Source organism: Grammomys surdaster, unplaced genomic scaffold, assembly GCF_004785775.1.
Source record: "Grammomys surdaster isolate TR1022 unplaced genomic scaffold, NIH_TR_1.0 188, whole genome shotgun sequence".
Lineage (NCBI taxonomy): Eukaryota > Metazoa > Chordata > Mammalia > Rodentia > Muridae > Grammomys > Grammomys surdaster.
Genome location: NW_021604633.1, coordinates 6,250,008 through 6,256,310, shown reverse-complemented (window position 1 = coordinate 6,256,310; position 6,303 = coordinate 6,250,008). Strand labels below are relative to the sequence as shown.

The window sequence follows — 6,303 nt, the reverse complement described above, 5'->3', positions numbered from 1 at the left end:
CTCCTCCTCCTCCTCCTCCTCCTCCTCCTCCTCCCCCTCCTTCTCCTTCTTCTTCTTTTTGAGGAAACATTCTCCATCCCTGCTCAGGATGGAAGTTTTGAAGATCCGTGTACTTAGAAGAAGTGCTTGTGCCACCGCCTGCTTCTGGAGAAGGAAAGTTATCCCAAAGCCACCGTTTAGAGGCATTAGTACTACATCTGCGAGGAGCACTGTCATGCCGGCTTGGGTGATAGATAAATATGGAAAGAACGAAGTCCTTTGGTTCACCCAGAACATGATGCTACCTATCACACACTATCCCAACGAGGTTATTATCAAAGTGCACACTGCCAGTGTAAATCCTATAGACGCTAATATGGGAAGTGGCTATGGAGCCACTGCCCTAAATATGAAGCGTGATCCTCTCTCTGCTCATGAGAACCAGAGGAGAAGAATTTCCTCTGACTCTGGGTCAGGATGTCTCTGGTGTGGTGATGGAGTGTGGACTTGATGTGAAGTATTTCCAGCCTCGAGATGAGGTCTGGGCTGCAGTTCCTCCTTGGAAACAAGGCACTCTCTCAGAATTTGTTGTGGTCAGTGGGAACGAGGTCTCACACAAGCCCGAATCGCTCACTCATACTCAAGCCGCCTCGCTGCCATATGTGGTGCTCACAGCCTGGTCTGCCATAAACAAGGTCGGTGGCCTGAATGACAGGAACTGCGTGGGGAAAAGTGTGCTAATCTTGGGTGCGTCAGGTGGAGTTGGTACTTTTGTGATACAGGTAATGAAAGCATGGGGCGCCCATGTAACGGCAGTTTGCTCAAAAGATGCTGGTGAGCTTGTGAGGAAGCTCGGAGCCAACGAAGTCATTGATTACATGCTGGGAAGTGTGGAAGAGCAACTGAAGTCTCTAAAACTGTTTGACTTTATCCTTGATAATGTTGGTGGATCTACTGAAACATGGGCTTTCAATTTTCTCAAGAAGTGGTCAGGAGCTCCCTATGTGACTCTGGTGACTCCTTTCCTCCTGAACATGGACCGACTGGGCATTGCTGATGGCATGAGCAGACGGGAGTCACCGTGGGTACAAAGGCTTTGAAGCATCTCTGGCAAGGAGTTCATTACAGATGGGCCTTCTTCATGGCCAGCGGCCCATATCTATATGAAATTGCAGAACTGGTGGATGCAGGAAAGATTCGGCCAGTTATTGAACAAACCTTCCCTTTTTCTGAAGTCCCAGAAGCCTTCCTGAAGGTGGAGAGAGGCCATGCCCGAGGAAAGACTATGGTTAACGTAGTCTAAATCAATGTGCATGCCAGCCATCGGCTGCTGCTCTCTGCTTGCCGAGTGCCTCTGGTCCAGACATCTAGCCCTCATCAGACATTCTCCCAAGTCAGACTAATTTTCATGATCTGTATAAAACCTAAATCTGGACTGGTGAGAGCGCTCACAGCTACAGTTGCCCACAGTGCAGCATGGCTATCTGAGTTTAGTCCCCGGAGCTCACACAAGGGAGGGGGAGCTGATTCCACAGGATTGTTCTCTCGCCTCCACCCCCACCCCCACCCCTGCACACACCTCCACAGTGATAAAGAAAATACATAATGTATGTGTAGGCACAAGTGACAGGCGCACTTGTGGACATCACAGGGAACCCTTGGTGTCAGCGCTTCTGCCATGTAGGTTCTGGGGTAGAACCTAGGTCATTAGGTTTGGTGGCAGGTGCCTCTACTGAGTCATCTCACTGGCCCAGTTAAAAAAAAAAACCATTTTAAAAATACATGTTTTTAAAAGTACTTTGAAAATTGTTTAAGTTGACATACAGAATAGAGTTTCTTTATGGCAGTCCATGTGTACATTCATGGAATGTAGCCTTTTTTGCTAATCATTTGCCAATGCTCAACACAAAACAGTCAGCTCCTGCACTTGCCTATAGTCAGTGAGAAGTACAGGGTGGCTTGTTTTAATGTATTTCTATTTTCTGTCGCGTGTATGGGTATTTTGCTTATACATATATATATGTGCATCACATGGCATGTCTTATACCTGGGGAAGCCAGAGGAGGGTGTCATGTGCCCCGGAATTAACAGGTGATTGTGAGCTGCCATGTAGGTGCTGGGAACTGAACCTGAGTCCTTGGGAAGAACAGCCAGTGTACTTAACTGCAGAGTGTCTCCAGCCTCTGCACAGTGTTTTTGTTTTTGTAAGCTGTGATCTGACCCAGCTTTGTAGATTTTTATGACCTTTTTGTATTTCAGACCCCACCGTCTTATCTAATGTCTGTGAGATTCTAAAATGGGTCAGAACATCTCCCGAGGACCTACATGTGCAACATACACTCGTGACAATATTGGGAGGTGGCAGAACTTTAGGTAGGACCCAGTGGGAGGAAGTGGGGAGATGCTGTTGGAGGAGATACCAGGGCCCAGTTCTTTCCTGCTCCTATGTCCTGATAGCCTGTAGGCAAGCCTGTGGAGTATTTTCTTGACTGATGATTGATGTGGATGGGTCCAGCCCTCTGTGGGAGGTGCCATCCCTGGGTAGGTAGTCATGGGGTGTATAAGAAACCAAACTGAGTAAGCTAAGGGGAGCAAGCCAGTCAGCACCACTCCTCTGTGGCCTCTGCTTTGGTCCCTGCCTCCAGATTCCTTCATTCCTTGAGTTCCTGCCCTCCATGATGGACTGTAATCTGTGAAGTGTAATAAACCCTTTCCTCCTCCTCCTCCTCCTCCTCAACAACAACAAAAAAAAATGTCATTATCAGGAAACATTGAAAAGGGTCATTAGCAGGATGTTGTAGCACACATCTGTAACCTCAGCACTGGGAGGCTGTGGAAGAAAGGTCACGAGCTAACAGCCTGCTGGGACTACATGTGAGTTTGAGGCCAGCCAACACCACAGAACAGAACCCTGTTTCAGAAAACCAAAACCCAAACAAGGCAGTGGGGAACATCTATTAAAGGCTACACAGTAGGATGACTTAACAGCGTTTAACACTGTTCTGATGATGTATAGCTTCTGCCCAGTGCCATATTTTATCTATTCAGCAAAAAAACAGTTAAAAATAATTGACTAGCGGGTGGGACTTTCTCTGAGCCTAGCACTGTGCTAAGGACAGCATCTCCTTCACCCTCCCTCATAAGCCCCCCTTTAGGTGTCATCTTTATTCATCTAGTCCTGTGAATATCACATGACCTAAATAGCAGCAAACTTTCTATTTTAGTGCTTAAGAAAAATCTCTCCTTTGTCTTTCTTCCTGTAGGTGTGTAAATGTGGTACAAGTGTGTGTGTGTGTGCCCACACACAGATCGGGAGGATGCTGAGTGTCCTGTTCTATTATTCTGCCTTGTCCCATTCAGACAAGACTTCTCACTGAGACTAGAGTTAGGCTGGTCACCAGCAATCGTCAATGATTCTCCTGACTCTACCACTCACTCCTGTTAGCTTAGCTATGCCTGGATTCTTCCTCATTAATTAATTAATTAATTCACTTAACAGCACGATTTAAGCCCCTTCCTCCTCTCCTCCCAATTCCACCCTGGCATCCCTCCCCTACTCCTCCATCCTCTTTTCCTCAGGGGAAAGAGCAGAGTTACGGATGGCAATGCACTGAGTTCATTGAATTTGGAATGCCAACTAAACAAGTCAATTGAGAAGTTACTGGACAGGCATGTCTGGAGCTTAGGTGCACTAGGTACCAATCCACCCTGGTACGTCAAGTCTCAGAAGAACGAAGTGCATCCTCTCCCACTGAGGCCAGACAAGGTAGCCCGGCTATGGGAAAGGGATCCAAAGGCAGGAAACTCGGTCAGAAATAGCCCCCACTCTCATTGTTAGGATACCCACATGAAGAACAAGCTACACATCTGCTACATCTGTGCAGGGGGCCTAGGCCCAGCCCATGCCTGCTCTTTGGTTCGGTGTCTGTGAGGCCCCTGTCCCATCGATCTTTGTACTGTGTTTCACTCTCCACCAGTCATATAGAATAGCTCACGTTATGTTTTGTTTTTGAGATACAGAAGTCACCTCTTAATGGAGAAAAGAGGGGTTGGTGAAGGTCAACGGTTTTAGCCACAGGAAGCCAGTGAGAGACTAAGGACATAAAGTAAACCCCCGAACTAGTGATTTTAAAAGTCTATCAAAATCAGCTAAAGTTACGGAACTATATGGTCCCAGAGACTAGGACTGCTACCTGGAGACAAGAGACTCCAGGTAGAATCTTGATAAAGGCAGAGCCAAAACAAAAGAGACATTAAGGACCTCTTCATGGGTAAAATCTGCCAGAAATACCAGTTTAGACTTTCATATGAGAGAAATTAATTCCTGGGTCATTATTCTGGGAAGCTGTCTCGTAACAGCTGTGTCCCTATGTAAACTAAATTTGCATAGTCCATTCTCCTTTGGTGGCAGAATGGCAACAGCTGTCGGGGACGAGCATTGTTTTCATAATGAACAGTGGCAATGACACCACAAAGATATTTTAATACACCAAAGGAGAGGACGAGAGTAAGAAGATCCATAATGGGAAGGAAACTCAGGTAATTCCTGTAATTACCCTGACTGTTGGGAGCACGTAAGGGCTTAATCTATCCATTGCTGTACAACAAACTGTCCCAAAAGGCCTAGTGGCTAAAAAAAATGAAAATATTAATTTTTTTCATAAATATGGCAGCTGAAAGGACTTAAATTAGAAACTGCCTACAGAGAGAGGGGTTAGGGAGAAAGAAGGAGAGAAAGAGGAAAAATGAAAGAGAAGAGGAAAGAGCCGGGAAAGAGGAGAGAAGGGGGCCAGAGGGAAAGAGGGAGAGGAAAGAGGAGAAAAGGGAGAGAGGAGAGGAAAGAAGGGAGAGGAGAGAGGAGAAAGGGAGAGGGGAGAGAGATGGATGAGAGAGAGAGAAAGATTAGGGCAGAGAGGAGGAGGAGGAGCAGGAAAGGAAAAGAAAAAGAGGAAAAGAGGGGAGAGGGAGAGCAGAGGGAAGGGGAGAGAGGGGAAAGAAGAAAAATGAGAAAGATGAGGGAAGAGAGGAGGAGGAGGAGGAAGAGGAGGAGGAGGAGGAAGAGGAGGAAGAGGAGGAGGAGGAGGAGGAAAGGGCTTCTGTCCCTAGCCTGAGAGTCACTCAATATTACTTCTGCTGCATTCTACTCATTAGAAGAAACATTTGCCTAAGGTTGGTCCATATTCAAGAGAGGGTGAAATCGAGTTTACTTTTTAACTGGAAAACTGTCACACTTTGGGCTTGGTTTAAGTACACTACAATGAGAGTTATTCCGTCAAACATTATCAGAAGTAATTTAACTCACAGTAAACGGAGAAGAACATTGACGAGTATTTAATCATATGCCTACATATAGCTGTACGGAACCTGGAAAAGATAGTTGCTATTCTGAATACCAATTGGACAATCTCTTAGCATATGAAAGGAAAAAATAAGGGCTGAAGATGTAACTTAGTTGGCAAAATGCTTGCCTGGCATACTAGAAGCCCTGAGTTCCAATCCCAGCACTCAGAAACACATAAAATGGTGGTGGGCACCTGTCCTCCCAGCATTCAGGAGATGAAGGCAGGAGGATATAAGTTCAAGGTCATTCTAAACTCTATATTGAGTTCGAAGCCACCCTGGGATACATGAGACACTCTCTCAAGGAAACAAAAAGGGAGTTGGGGTGGGGATAAATATTTGTTAACAGCTAGCTTTCTTCATAAAATTAGAAATCATTTATTCACGTCTCCTTTCTAAACGGGCATAGCTAGGTAACAAGTAGTATTCATCTAATGTTTAACTCTATTGAGTTCAGTACAGTGCCTGGGCTGTAAACTTTTGAGAAGGGTAAGAGTTAAGGTTTACTTAAACTAGAGACTGTTACTAGAAAGTGGGAATCAGGCTTTAGATCTCCGTGCTCAATCTTATAAGACGATAGCAATATTTCATCGCGTATACACGCGATGAAAACCTAACATCTCACTCACCATCCCAACCCTTCTAGTTTGTTCTACAAGGAAGGCATGCTTGTAAAATACAAAAATAAGAGGTAGTTTTTTTTTTTTTTATTCTCCTTGTTAAGAGTAGTTTTCAGAGCAGGATGTTGGTGAAGAAAGGCCCAAGTCTATATCCCTTACATTGCCTCGGAGAACAGAGATTATAAACCAGTAGTTAAAACCAAAGCCTTTGTCCGCAGGGATGCAGTTACCTCTCCTTTGCTTTCTTTGTTTAAGCTCTCAAGGAGCCATCCAGAAAATGGAAACACTTTAAACGGTTTTTGTAAAGAGTGCCTAGCATAACCATGAGCTTGTCAAGTTGTCAGATTCTTTTCTCTCTCTGTCT

At 45.3% G+C, this 6,303-nt stretch overlaps 1 pseudogene; it reads left to right on the top strand.

The window, feature by feature from the left end:
* Positions 1–88: 88 nt before the first annotated feature.
* On the top strand, positions 89–1,282 carry LOC114622334 (annotated as a pseudogene).
* The last annotated feature ends 5,021 nt before the right edge of the window (positions 1,283–6,303 follow it).